This window comes from Erigeron canadensis, chromosome 6, assembly GCF_010389155.1.
Source record: "Erigeron canadensis isolate Cc75 chromosome 6, C_canadensis_v1, whole genome shotgun sequence".
NCBI classification, from domain to species: domain Eukaryota; kingdom Viridiplantae; phylum Streptophyta; class Magnoliopsida; order Asterales; family Asteraceae; genus Erigeron; species Erigeron canadensis.
In genome coordinates, this window is record NC_057766.1 from 1,349,763 (window position 1) to 1,365,657 (window position 15,895).

Here is a 15,895-nt window from a genome sequence, read left to right on the forward strand (position 1 = left end):
GTTTTCCGTCTCAGCTGATAGTATCTTTGTTGAAGTTTTTTGCTGACGCAAATATGAGGAGGATGCTGGTAGATATCCCTCCAAAATGGAAGAACTTATGGGATACATGGGATCTTAGAGGCTTTATCATCTTGAGCCTTCTTGTACAGACATTTCTGATTGTCTTTGCCCCATTAAGAAAACGAACATCAAGCAATTGGATTGTCATGCCTTTGTGGTCAGCGTACCTGCTGGCCGATTGGGTTGCTAGCTTTTCTGTTGGGCTGATAACAAACAGCCAAGAGAACCCTGTTTACCCTTCAAAGAAAAAAGGTGGGGGTGTCATTGATATGGAAGAGGACCTACTTGCCTTTTGGGCGCCATTTCTATTGGTGCACCTTGGTGGTCCAGACACCATTACAGCTTTTGCATTAGAAGATAATGAGTTCTGGCTCCGCCATCTTATTAGTCTTCTGATCCAATGTTTAGCCACGATTTATGTATTTCTTCAGTCTCTCCCACATAATAAGCTATGGTTTCCCACAATGTTAATGTTCTTGAATGGAACAATCAAATATGGAGAGAGAACACGTGCATTTTATATTGCAAGTGCGGATAGATTCAAATGGTCAATGAATACAAATTCTAATTCTAATTTGGACGACTTGGAAAAAGTGGAAAAGTATTTTCCGGCCACTACGAAGATTCCAAATGGATCTACAGAACCAGCCGGCAATCTGACGGAATTGGAGGTGGTGCAGTATGCTTATTGTTTTTTCAACACTTTCAAAGGGCTAGTCGTTGATCTGGTTTTTACCAGGGAAACACGAAATCAAAGTCGGGATTTCTTTCGAAATAGAACTACTGCGAAAGACGCTTTTGAAGTGGTTGAGGTTGAGTTGAATTTCATCTATGAAGTTCTCTTCACCAAGATCTGTGTGGTGTACGGTAAGTTTGGAGCCATATGCCGCATTTTCTCCTTTGTGACAGTTAGTTTGTCGATAGTTTTGTTCAAGTTGAAGAACAAATCAAAATTTAGCACAATTGATGTTGCAATTACCTACAGTTTGCTCGCTAGTGCATTGGTTTTCGATATAGCTTCTTTGCTAAGGCTCATTTTTTCCAAAAAGACAGTCCTCGTTCTTTTGAAAGCACGTGCTATGGAACAAAAGCCTTTCTGGACAAAAATCCTCAGTGTAGTTCACGGACGCAGGATGAAAGCCATGTCTGAGCCAAGGCCTGACCCCCAATCAAATAGAGAGCCAACTGGGTTCTTAAAACAAAGGTGGTCAGAACGCATTCCAACTTACAACCTTATCTATTACTGTCTGCATCCACGCTCAGGATGCAACCAATTATTTATTGATAAGCTGGGATTAAGTAGCTTTGCTGATTACAATAAGTATGTCAAATTCAAAAGTTTCACTGAAGATCTTAGAAAGTTCATATTTGAAGAACTAAAGTTAAAATCAGATGATGTAGATGACTTGGATATGGCAATGGAGATGAGTTCATCACGAGGTGATAGAGTGCTTCGCGTTGAAGATGGTTGGAGCCGCTTGCTCCCATACACTCTAGATCCTGATTATGGTCAACGTATTCTTCTGTGGCACGTTGCCACTGATCTATGTTACAACAAAGAAATCAATGATCAACTAAGCTCCAAGAGGCCTATCAACAAGAATGGGAATAAGTATCGGGAGATGGCGAAACTGTTATCAGATTACATGATGTACCTTCTTATGATGAAGCCGAGCATGATGTCAGCTATAACAAGTACACTGCAAAGTCAGTTCTCGGATGTGTGTGCTGATGCAACATGCATATTCAAGAGCGGAAAAATTCATGAAATAAGTGAAGTTAAAAAAAATGCACAATGGTTTAATAATGCCATAGTGAACTTGGAACAGTTAAATGCATGTATGAAGATATTTGCTATACCAGAAGAAGTTTGGGACAGGAATGTGAAGGGAGACTTGAGAAAATCGTTGCTACTTTACAGTTTTATTTTGGCAAAAGAGGTGATGGCAATAGAGAAGGAAGACAAGAGTTTGAATAAATGGTTGGTAATAAGCAAGGTGTGGGTGGAATTGTTATGTTATGGTGCAACCCATTCACAAGCAAAGGTTCAAGCAGCACAAGTTAGCAGTGGTGGTGAGCTCATTACTATTGTTTGGTTGTTAATGGCTCATTTGGGTTTGGGTGAACAATTCCAGATTAACCAACATCGAGAAAAGGCAAGACTTGTTGTCTACTAGTTTTGTTCCTTTTTTATTTGTTCTATATCTGTCATTTCCTAGCCCATGTAAGCGCAGTTTTGGGTGTCAACATTTAAAAATTCATTATGGACATCTTAGTCCGGCTGAGGGGATTGAGTTTTGAGATGCAAACATGTTAAGTGTTCGTCTTTTGTGTTTCGTCGTGAAATAATTATAGAATGTGTGTAGATGCTGTTCATGATGTTTTATATTATTGAGCTAATGATTATTAAATGCGATAACCACTTGGTCTTAGATCAAGTGACCACCTGGGTCCTCTTTGGGGCTTTGGGTAGGGGATGTTGACTTAAAACCACAGATCGAATCTTAATTTCTCACGGTTCGGGCATTTACATCATCGGATGCGTGCAGGCCGTGTTATCGCACGCTTGGTATCCGTGGGTGCCTTCGGGTTCCAACCTCTAGCTAGCACATTGTTAGGGTTCGAATCACTAATCTACTAACACGTCTTTAATAAAACTGATCAAAGGTTTCCGACATTCTTTGCATCCTTTTTGAATTTTTATTTTCTAAAAAAATTGTAAAAGTGTGTAGGAGGTCTTCGTAAAAATTCGTGGCACATCAATAGCAAAAAGCTTTTAAAAGTTTAAAACTTTTTTTTATTTTCTTTTCAGTAGTAAACTTTACAATATAACAAGGCAACTTGCTGATGTAAGAAGACAAAGAGAGTCAGGCAGTTTCCCATTCTCTTTAATTAAGTCCGTGTAATCTTAATATATATATATTTTTTTTATCATGTTATCGCTACAAGAAAAATCTTTTTTTCAATGAAAATTTTCGTAGCAAAATATATCAATATTGCAACGAAATGGGTTCGTTGCAATAAAGTCGTCGCAAATTTCTTTTCCAACAAATTTTGTGACGTTTTTTTTGTGGGACACACCTTTTAAATGAAAAAAAAAAAAAGAATAAGGAAAAAATTTTGTGGAGTCGAGTTCGACCTTAGACCATGGGAGGCCGAGTTCGACTGTCCAGTGCCTATGTAAATAATTATGTATTAGGTTTTAGAAAATAGTTTTTGTGGCAATTGTAAGTCATTCATGTGAGATCTGAGATAAAGATTACCTCATACTCTCAAAGATGTATACTCATTTAGTATTGTAATCGGGATGATTATTGTATATTAATGAGTATCGATTCATCTATTTATCTCCTATTCGTTTCTATTCTTATTGTATTTGATTCGTGTTCGGTTTATCGTATATTATTGATTGTTACTCTTTAAGAGTTTTCCCATTTAAACATTATTGATCTAACCTCGTAGATGCAATGACTATAGCCTATAGGACTTACAATTTATATAAAGCCAAGTCAAAATTAAAAATTTGATGTTAAAGCGCACATGTGTCTATATTATAAACTGAATTTGAGAGAAAAGTTTGGGGATCTTATGATTTTATTGACTTAAAAAATGAAATGTTATATACTAATGTATACAAAAATATGAAGATAATTGCCTCTAACCGACACTCTACTATAATTTACAATTTTACATGTACAGATATTGACACCATTCTACCAAACTATATCTATACTACATTGGTTGCAATGTACAAGACTTTTAATCATAATCACTTTGGCTAGGATTGTGTTCATGAAAATACATCGATGAAGCATTCATTGTGACAAATGTCACCTACTCACCTTCCTGTGTACCCTCTTCTCCATGAAGCTCTTGAAAGGTTTTCACTTTCTGCAATACCGTATTTCAAATGGTAAAAGTTAGTATTTATACAAATCATACATATAATATGGATTTGATTTGAAAGTTGGTTGTAATGGAAATTATTGAGTTGAAGAAAGATGGAGCAGTTGTCATGGAAAATGGGTGATTTTAATTTTACTATTAGTATATATATAAGGGGATTCCCATTACGAGGATTCATCCTTAGAAGGACTAGTCTTTGTTAGCGTCACATCAGCAAAAAACACTCCAGGACTAATCTCCCCAAAACATACACAATGCAAAGTACTAGTCCTAGACCCACCTTTTATACCATTAATCTTTAAACACCTCACACACTCATATATATATATATATATATATAGGGTAAAGTTATTTTGAGAACCTTTTTTTTTTGTGAGAACCTTTGAGAACTTTTCAAATCAAGCCCAACCGAAGATTGTTCTTTACATGAAAATTGTTTTTTGATTGTTTTCTCAATAACTTATGTGTAATTTTAAAGTTTATAATTGTGTGGAGGCATTGATTATCATCCGTTATACATATATGTGGAGATTTGGATTCTTGATCACATGTATACGTATATTGCTATGATCACATGTATGCAAGTCGATCACATGTAATTATAGCAATATTCGTGTACATATAATCAGGAATCCAAATCTCCATATAATTGTATAACGGATGATAATCTATGCCTCCACACAATTATAAACTTTAAAATTACACATAAGTTATTCAGAAAACAATCAAAAAACAATTTTCATGTAAAGAATAATCATCGGTTGGGCTTGATTTGAAAAGTTCTCAAAGGTTCTAGCAAAAAAAAGAGTTCTCAAAATAACTTTTCACTATATATATATATATATATAACTCGTCCCTGAAAGGACTAGTCATCCAAGAACTAATGAAGGACTAGTCCAACCCAACGGTGTGGACATGTCCTTAGGACAAGGACGAGTGATGAACGAATAGAGAACGGAGGTATTGGGGAGTTCTAAATAAATATATAGTGTTCCAATCCAGTGTAACACCCTAACGCCTTTAAAATGAGAACAACATAAGAACACAAAAAAAACTTCATTTTGATGTATTATAAGTCTATAAAGCTAACATAGTGTATAACTACTTATCATTATTTAAGTGTTTAACAACACATTGATCCGTCAAAATCAAGAAAATCAGATTTGTTGTTTTGTGCATCCATAATGGATGCATATTCATAAAAATGGATGCATAAATTTAAAAAATTAATTTTGTCAGTTTGGATAGATCAATGTATTATTAAATACTTAAATAATGATAATTATTTATACATATCGTTAGTTTATAAACTTAAATTGCTTCAAAATGAAGTTTTTAAGTGTGTTTACACTGTTCTCATTTTAAGGGTATATAATATTTCAAACATATATTTGAGAATTATCTTCTATATGAATGGAAGAGTATGTGAATAATAACCTACATGGGAGGTTACTACTTAATCACGTCACACTTTGTTCTATCGTTTGGATTTCGTCTCAACTCAACCTATTCGGATTTCTTTTCCCTAGGGTCTTTTTTGGTTTTTTGCACAACTAGTTAATTAACCCGGGTTCAACCCGGACATATTAAAAAAAGTTTTATAAAAATTATCTTCGTCATTGAAGTTGCGGCAGTCCAACGGTACTCATAACCTCGAAATATTATATCTTAAAATTATCTTATTAACCGTATAATATACAGATAATTTAAAAATCTATTTATCTAGATGATTGAACTTTAAAGACCATACAATTTAAAAGAAAATAAAATCATAAAAAAACAAAAATAAAAATGCAATAAATATTAAAAAGGAAAGTGTTTATGACATCATAAGTAAATAAAATAAAAAAGAAAAAGACTTTCAAGAATGAATTTGAAGATGCCAAATAAGCTATTTATATTAAATAGTGATGTCATAATAATCTTCTTTTATTTAGTAAATAGAAATAGATTCTTTTTTTTCTTAGTTTCTAGGACACCCTTCTACTTTGTTTTTTGCCACGTCGCATTTTGCTTGGTTTTTCCATTGAGTTTTTTTTTTCACATTTTTTTGTTTTTCGTTTCCAACTGATTTATTGGAATCTTTATTCAACTCTTTTTTTCTTTTCTTAACCCCGTTCCACCGTTTGAATGTTACAATGTCGGATTCTATTTGCGTTTTTTCCTTTGGTTTTTTGCACATTTTTTTCCTTTTGGTTAGGGCCCCTACTATTTCATTTTTTGCCACATCGCACTCTCAGTGGTTTTTACATTGAGTTTTTCTGTGTCTTCACATTTTTTTTTTCGTTTCAAATTATATATTGGAATCTTTATTCAACTCTTTTTTTTGGTTTTCTTAACCCCGTTCCACGCTTGCATTTTACAATGTCGCATCCCCTTTGCGTTTTTCTCTTTGGTTTTTTACACATTTTTTTCCTTTTTGGTTTTCAGCTAACATATGAGACACTTTTATTTAACTTTTTTGATTTCTCTTTGTTTTAAGTTTTTGGTTTTTATCCACAAACAAAACATATGTATTCAATACCACGTACTTTTAGACCTAAGGTGTTGTCCTTAAATAAAAATCTATCTCATATATCTATTATAAGATTGGGAGAAAAGTTGGGAGAGAATGATATTCTATTAATCATAAATACATAGGGTTACAATATAGCCTGGTATATATAGGCTTCAAGAGAACATTCTAGAATACAATTACATAAATATGGAAGTGAATATCCATATATAATAAATATTATAATACTCCCCTTTGGATATTCACACTATAAATCATACGCAAAGATGATGTTTGTTGTCTCATTAAAAACCTTACCAAGAAAAACCCAGTGGGATAAAAACTCGGTGAAGGGAAAAAGAGTGCAGCGCGTAAGTTGCTCAAAAACTTTTGGTGCTAAAGATTTTGTGAACAAGTCCGGCAAGTTCTCGCTTGATCTAATTTGACAAATATCAATGACGTCATCCTTTTGAAGATCATGTGTTGAGAAAAACTTCGGTGAAATGTGCTTTGTTTTATCTCCTTTAATATATCCTTCTTTAATTTGAGCAATACATGCAACATTATCTTCATACAAAACAGTTGGAAATCCTTGATTGACTGGAGTCTGCATTCTTCTTGAATATTTTGAATCATTGACCTTAACCATACACATTCTCGACCAGCTTCATAAAGTGCAATAAGTTTAGCATGTTTTGATGATGTAAAGTGTTTGCTTGGTCGATCTCCATGAAATTGTCGTGTCACCATATGTGAAAACATAACCTGTTTGTGACTTTGCTTTGTGTGGGTCTGACAAATATCCGGCATCAGCATATCCGACCAACTTTGACTTTGAATTCTTCTGATAAAATAATCCCATATCACGTGTGCCACAGAGATAACGAAATATATGCTTGATTCTGTTCCAATGTCTTCGTGTTGGCATAGAACTATGTCTTGCTAATACATTTACAGAAAATGCAATATTTGGACGTTTATTATTAGCAAGTTACATCAAATCTCCAATAGCGCTTAGATATGGTATTTCTGAACCAAGAACTTCTTCATTACTTTCTTTGGGATGAAATGGATCATTTCCCGATTAACTGATCTAACAACCATTGGCGACGTTAATGGATGAGCTTTGTCCATATTAAATTTTGTCAATATTTTCTCTACACAGTTTGATTGATGGACAAAAATATTATTCTAAAAATGCTCAATTTGCAATCCAAGACAAAATTTGGTTATGCCAAGGTCTTTCATTTCAAATTCATTTTTCAACAATTTTGCAGTATTTTCAATCTCTTCTGGAGTTCCAATAATGTTTAGATCATCAACATATACTGCAACAATTGCAAAACCCCTTTCCGATCTTTTAATAAAAACACAAGGACTAATAGGATTAGTCTTGTATCCTTCTTTAAGAAGATATTCACTCAGGCGATTATACCACATTCGTCCTGATTGTTTTAATCCATATAAAGATCGTTGTAACTTTATAGAAAACATCTCACGGGGTTTTGATTGACATGCCTCATGCATCTTTAGTCCTTCAGGAACTTTCATGTAAATATCACTATCAAGTGATCCATATAAATATGTCGTAACAACATCCATGAAGCACATTTTTTCCATATTTGCAAGACCAATTAAGAATCTTAGTGTAGAAGCATCCACAACGGGTGCATATGTTTCTTCATAATCAACACCCGACATTTGAGAAAATCCTTGTGCCACAAGTCTCGCTTTATATCTAACAATTTCATTTTTCTCATTTCATTTTATCACAAATACCCACTTATAGCCAACTGGCTTAACATTTGGTGTGGTTAAAATCATGGAGCCTAACACTTGACGTTTTTTAAGTGAATCTATCTCTGCTTGAATAGCTTCTTTCCACTTTTCCCAATCTTTATTTTGTCGACATTCTTCGATAGATCTGGGAACAGTGATTTCATCATTTATCACATCACTTGGTATAGCATATGCAAAAATTTCATCAACACTTGTTTTATTTCTATCCCATGATGTACCATTTTGTACATATATAATTGAGATCTCATCATTAGGTACATGGGTTTCTGAAAATCCATCCACATCAACAGTGGAATTATTATTTTCTTTTGGGATGTTATACACTTTTTGGCACAATATTAATCTTTTCCATGGTTTTGCCAATCATATTGTTTTGTTCTTTCTTTTTCCGTGGATTTGTATCCTTTGACCTAAGTGGTCGTCCACGTTTTTTTACGTATAATTGACTCATCCGAGTTTTATGGAATATCAATTTGAGCAGGAGCATTTGCAGCCGGTATATGTGATTTAGTAACTCGTTTTGCATCAGTAAATGCATCCGGCAATTCATTTGCTATTCTTTGTAATTGAATAACCTTTTGAACTTCAAGTTCACTTTGCCCATTTCGAGGGTCAAGATATGATATGGATGTGGCATTCCATGTTAAACGTTCTGTTTCAGGTTTTTCTTTTGCTCCCCTAACTTTGGAATGTTGTTTCATCAAAATGACAATCAGCAAAGCGTGCTGTAAAAACATCTCTAGATAATGGTTCCATATACTTGATAATTGATGGAGACTGAAAACCAATATATATTCCCAAAGATCTTTGTGGTCCCATCTTTCTACGTTGTGGAGGAGATATTGGCACATAAACAGCACAACCAAAGACTTTTAGATGGGACAAACTTGGTTCTCTTCCAGAGACCAATTCTAGTGGAGAATACTTGTGATATGCAGTTGGTCTTAATCTAACCAATGTTGTTGCATGTAAAATAGCATGTCCCTATGCAGATGATGGGAAATTAGATTTCATAATCCGTGGTCTTGCAATTAACTGCAATCTTTTAATGAATGATTCAGCAAGACCATTTTGCGTATGCACATGTGCAACCGAATGCTCCACATTTATTACAATTGACATACAATAGTCATTAAAAGATTGGGATGTAAATTTTGCTACATTATCAAGCCTTATATTCCTGATGTGATGATCAGAAAAATGTGCCCTCAGTTTAATTATTTGCGCCAATAACTTAGCAAATGCAACGTTTCTTGTTGATAACAAGCAAATATGTGACCATCGAGTTGATGCATCAATTAATACCATAAAATATCGAAATGGTCCACATGGAGGGGCAATTGGCCCACAAATATCTCCTTGAATACGTTCCAAAAATTGAGGAGATTCATTTTCAACTTTGCATATAGAGGGCCTAATTATCAATTTTCCAAGAGAGCATGCCTTACATGATAAATCTTTGGCTAGTAGGATTTTAATATCCTTTAGTTGATTGCCATTAGAATTTTGAATAATTCTTGACATCATTGTATTGCCAGGATGTCCCAATCTATCATGCCATAAGGCAAATAATTTTGGATCTGCTAGCCTTTTGCTAGAGGCCATATTAACTTCTAGTTCGCTTATACATGTAGAATATAAGCTAGAATATAAGCCTTTAAATTTTTCCACTATTGATTTATGGCCATTTTCAGTGGATGTGATCAAAAGATATTCAATGCCATTTTCAGCCATAGTTTCAAGGTGATAATCATTACACCTTATATCTTTGAAGCTCAATAAATTTCTTCTACATTTACTAGAATATAATGCATTATTGACTAGTAACTGTGTTCCATTTGGCAACACAATACAAGCTTTGCCAAAGCCTTCAATCATGTTACTAGTCCCAGAAATTGTGATAACATTAGCTTTTGCAAGATGCAACTCATAAAAATATTTTTTATTTTTCAAGATGGTATTTGTTGTTGCACTGTCGACAAGAAATTCATCTTCACCATTTGCCATAGCGATATTCATATCCTTTAAAATAATAATAAAAATAAATAAGTGAACAAATAAATCTTATTGTTACATCAAAACAAAGATTTAATAATACCAAGGGATATGATTATTAATTGAGAAAAACTTTACTTCGAACAGTGACTTTCATTTAGAAAACTTAGAGACAACACCTCTATTATGTATATATAATTCAAGGATAGGAGTAACTTTCATGTTATATATCAAATAAACGAATATATTTATTATTATTATTATTGTTTAGAAATAAAAATTATTATTATTATTGTTAAGAAATAAGAATTTAGTAATAGTAAAACTAAATATCAAAGGTTTGAAAAAGATAATGATAATCTCGATCTAAGGTTTAATTCGAGATACACCAAAATAAACAAGGTCACTTTGACTAGATATAGTTAAAATAAATTGCTAGGTATTCTCTGTTTATTAAGTTGATAACTAGATTTTAGACCCGTGTCTGACACTGGACACGAGATTTACGATATTATCAATATTAGATCTTCATACATTTAATTCATAAAAACTTATAATTTGGAAGATATACGGTTCTAAGTGATATACTTTGCAAGTTGTAGTACAATAACCACATGTTCGTCACAGTCATTATTAGCTGATACACATTGATGAGATGTTTGTAATAGTCATTCCACAAGGCACGTGCTACAATAATTTCTCTATTATATAATTTTTTAAAACCAATTGTACTCATAATGTGATATTATTATGAAAGATTATTATTAATTAAAATATAAATATACTTGTGATCCCGTATTTGACATTCAAGTTTACGTGTTTGATCATGATACGACCCATAACATGAATATGTTTATTTTCAACCACTGTCTAATGATAATTAGATAACAATTATGATTGTTTCCATACTGTTTGGTAACAATTATGACTTTTGATTTGAGTGACAATTGTAACCTTAAAAAATTAAATAAAATACATTTTGTAATGTTTTTAAAAAATTTAAGAAAAACTTCTCAAATTGATGGCTAAAAATAAATATAATTTAAGTATTTATGGTTAAAAAGTGTAAATTATTGATGGAAAACAAAAAAGTGTAAATTAATGAGACTTTTTCTACAAATTAATATAAATACCAAAATAATATATTTGGATAATGATTATTAGGATTTCTAATTTATAGTTAATCTAAATGATGACATAAGCGATAGTCAATTTGATACAATTGAGCGATTTGATTGGTTAATAAGTCATTAGTTCAACTGTCTTATAATATATATTAAGATTAAAATTAAAATTAAAATTAAAATTGTACAATTACTACTAAAATCTTAATATATTTACAATAAATTTAATTTATTTTTATATAATTAATTTTATATATATGATAGAACATATTATTGGATATATATTAGCTAATATTTTATAAGATAAATATTAGCTATTATTTTATCGGATATATATAAGCTATTATCATTTATTTATTATATTAAAACTATTGGACAAAAAGTGTAAATTTGTGATGGAAAACAAAAAAGTGTAAATTAAAGTCAAAATTGAAAAAAAAGTCAACATTAAAAAATCAAGAGCTGTAATTAGTCGATAAGTTATTAGAGCAACTGTTCTTTAGTTTAATGAAAGATTCACCGAAACATACACTGTTTTATTTAATAGTGACAATCAAAAGCAACAATACAATTAATAGACTCCAATGTTAAAATAAGAAGAAAAAAAACATCATTATTAATATGTTTATTAATAGGGTTTTAGAGGCTATCATGCTGATAACGTATTATAAGATTGAGAGAAAAGTTGGGAGAGAATGATATTCTATTAGTCAGAGATACATAGGGTTACAATATAGCCTGGTATATATAGGCTTCAAGAGAACATTTTATAATACAATTACATAAATATGGAAGTGAATATCCATATATAATAAATATTATAATAATATCAAGAGAAAATTACATTTTTGGCACCTCAATTTGGGAACTTTTGCACTTTTAGTCTCCAACTCAAAAAATTACAGCTTTCATACCTAAAGTTTTGTGTTTTTTTCAGTTTTGGTACCACGTTCATACGGTGTTAAATCTTGCCATTAATGCCCTCACGTGTTTATCACGTGAGGGGTATTAGTCTTTGACCCCCTTTTTTCAGAGAAAATTACAGTTTTGATACCTCAAGTTATCAATTTTTTTAATTTTTGTACCTCAAGTAGACAACATATTTTTATTACACTCTCCAATTTTCATCTAACACATTAGCACCTATCAAAGAACACACACTCAAAAATCGACACACATGATTTTTTTATTTTTTTTAACGACTCCTAAAAAAACTCCCAATGGTGTGTATTTATTCTTGAAATATTATATGTTGTTGGTGTAATTACGTGTGATGGTGGAGGAACTGAATGCATTGGTGGATCGATGGCCGGAAAAAACTCATGTCACGGGAAAATCCTCTCTGGTCGTGTATGATTGATATAAGAGATTTGAATCCTCTCACCCTAAATTACCCTCTTCTTCTATTGGAATATGCTACAAACGAAACTTGATCGGAATTTGCTACAAACGAGATCTTAACGGAATCTGCTACAAATGAATATATTTGCTACAGACAAGATTAGATCGGAATCTGGTGCATGGTGGGGAGAGAGATAGTCGAAAACCTTTTCTGGTATGTTTATTTATTGAATTTGGTATGTTATAAAGATATATAGGTATACATGGATTCATATGAATGTGTGTTGATTTTTAAGTATGTGTTGTTTGATATATGCTAATGTGTGAGATGAAAATTATAGAGTGTAATAAAAAAAATGTTGTCTACTTTAGGTACCAAAAGTGAAAAATTTGACAACTTGTGATATCAAAACTGTAATTTTATCAAAAAAAAAAGGGAGGGCCAAAAGACTAAAATTTAACGCCGTATGAACGTGGTACCAAAACTGAAAAAAACACAAAACTTTAGGTATGAAAGATGCAATTTTTTGAGTTGGAGACTAAAAGTGCAAAAGTTGCCAAGTTGAGGTACCAAAAATATAATTTTCTCTAATATCAAAGTTATTAGCAAACATATATAGCAACATAACATTACTAACAAAAAGTAAATGCAATAGTGGCAACCACGTAACGCACAGACGGAAACTAATTAATGCGACATTGCCCTTAAATAAATATATAATTTGATATAACAAACATTTGAATAAACATATCCATGACATAATGTTTTTTAATTAATCGCTTGTAGTTTTAACTCTAATGCACTATCATAACTGACGAACACAAAACCGAGGCCCCATAATGTGGGGCCCGAAACCAACTAGTTATATTAATGGCGGTGATGAAGAAAGCTGAGGATGGAGGAGGACAAATATCAATTATTGATATCGCCTATTTTATACATATATATTTTCTGCGATATCATTTATTTTTATGCGTAAATCATGATAATTTAGTGAAATTAGATACTTAATACGTGATAGTTGAATTGTAGGTTCAAAGATAATGATTTATGATACAAATGAACCAAGATATGATGATTTTCAAGATGTATAAGGAAGGAATTATTGGCTTGACATGCACAGCAAGTTTGGAAAAGTTGGATTAACTAGTTTTAGTCATCTTTGACTTTTAATTAATTTGGAGAAAGGCTTTATCATAAATCCATAATAGTTTGACGGTGGGCTTGTCTTACTAAAGCCGTATGTGGGCTTTCAAATGCATGGAATTAAATAAATTATGGATCGAGTATACAAGGAGGTCGGCTAAAATTAAACATGGGCATTACGTATGGAAAGTTAGAAATTAATGCATCATTTATCATCTATAAATATGATATCATAATTAATAGTTGAATAGTTCTATATTAGTTTTTAGACCCGTGTCCAACACTGGACACAAGATTTACGATATTATCAATATTAGATCTTTATACATTTAAGTCATAAAAGCTTATAATTTTGAAAAAATACGGTTTTAAGTGTTATATTTTGCAAGTTATAGTACAATAATCATAGGTTCGTCACTGTCATTATTAGCCTAGACATATTAATGAAATTGTTTGTTGTAGTCATTACACAAGGCACATGCTATATATAATAATTTATCCATTATAGACTATTTTGAAACCAGATGTACTCATAATGTGATATTATTATGAAAGATAATTAAGAATAAAAATATAAACATATTTGTGATCTTGTACTTGACATTTAGGTATATGGATTTAATCATGATGCGCGTCCATAACACGCATAAGTTTATTTTCAATCACTTGTTCTATGATAATATGATAACAATTAGGATTATTTTTATATTCATTGATAACAGTTAGGACTCTTGATTTGAGTGACAACTGTAACTTTAAACATTAAAATGCAAAACTAATATACGAAAAAGGAGAAAATTATGTACCTTTTTGATTGAGAGATAGAATGAATTTTGAATGGAGTTTATATTGATTTGAATTTAGGATTTAAGTAACCCTCTGTTGTAAATCGTGTTTGGTTCTATGATCGTCCCATATCCTGTGATTCCTATTGTGTTTAAGACAATAATGTTGTATATCGTTATCTGTTATTATGTTTGGGATATATATCTAAAGCTAACATTGTATTTATATCTAATATTAAACTAAATATTAATATTTATAATTATAAAATCTAATCTAATATTTGTTATTAAGTCATTAGGTTTTGAAATAATTTTTTGTAGAAAATATTTGATATGTTAAAAAAAAAATTATTTAATTAAATGATTATAAATTTTAAAAAATTCTCTCAAGTTGACGGCTAAAAATAAATATAAATTAAGTATTCAGGGCTAAAAAGTGTAAATTATTGATGGAAAACAAAAAAGTGTAAATAATGAGACTTTTTCTACAAATTAATATAAATATTAATATAATAATATATTTGGATAATGATTATTAAGATTTTTAATTTATAGTTTATCTAAATGATGACATCATCAAAAGTCAATTTGATGAAATTCAACAATGTGATTGGTTAATAAGTCATTAGTTCAATGTGTTGTAGTATATATAAAGATAAAGATTTTATTCGTACGTAAGGAATTAATTGGTTTTTGGGGTGTCGGTCGAATAAAAGAGGAGGTGGGCCGCAAAAGTAAAAGAGGGCAGAGGTGATTGGTGAATGAAAGAGTGGCCAGGCGAGAAGGACAAAAGCTTCGCTTTCGCTTTTGTCTGTGTCGAGATTCACAACCAATATCTTTCGTTCGATTCTCTTTTCTCTGTTATTATTATTACTAAATTATTAACCCGCATGATATGCGGACGAATATATATAACTAATGACATGTTATTCTTTCATAATATTAAATATTGCCAAATTCAGATAAAAAGATGTTAAAAATAATGATTTTATCATTATTTTTAAAAGTTATTGTATCCACTATATATAAATAATTAAGTATTACTTATTAAAATATCTTAATATATTAACGGCATAAAACTAAATGCACATAATAAATATTATTATGTGATATTATAAAACTAAATGCACATAACAAATATTGTCCTAGTTGATCATTTCAAGATCATAGTAAGATCACTTCGGTGATATAGGTGTAACTAGATGATAAAGAGGCAAACTTAGGATTTAACCATGTTTTTCTT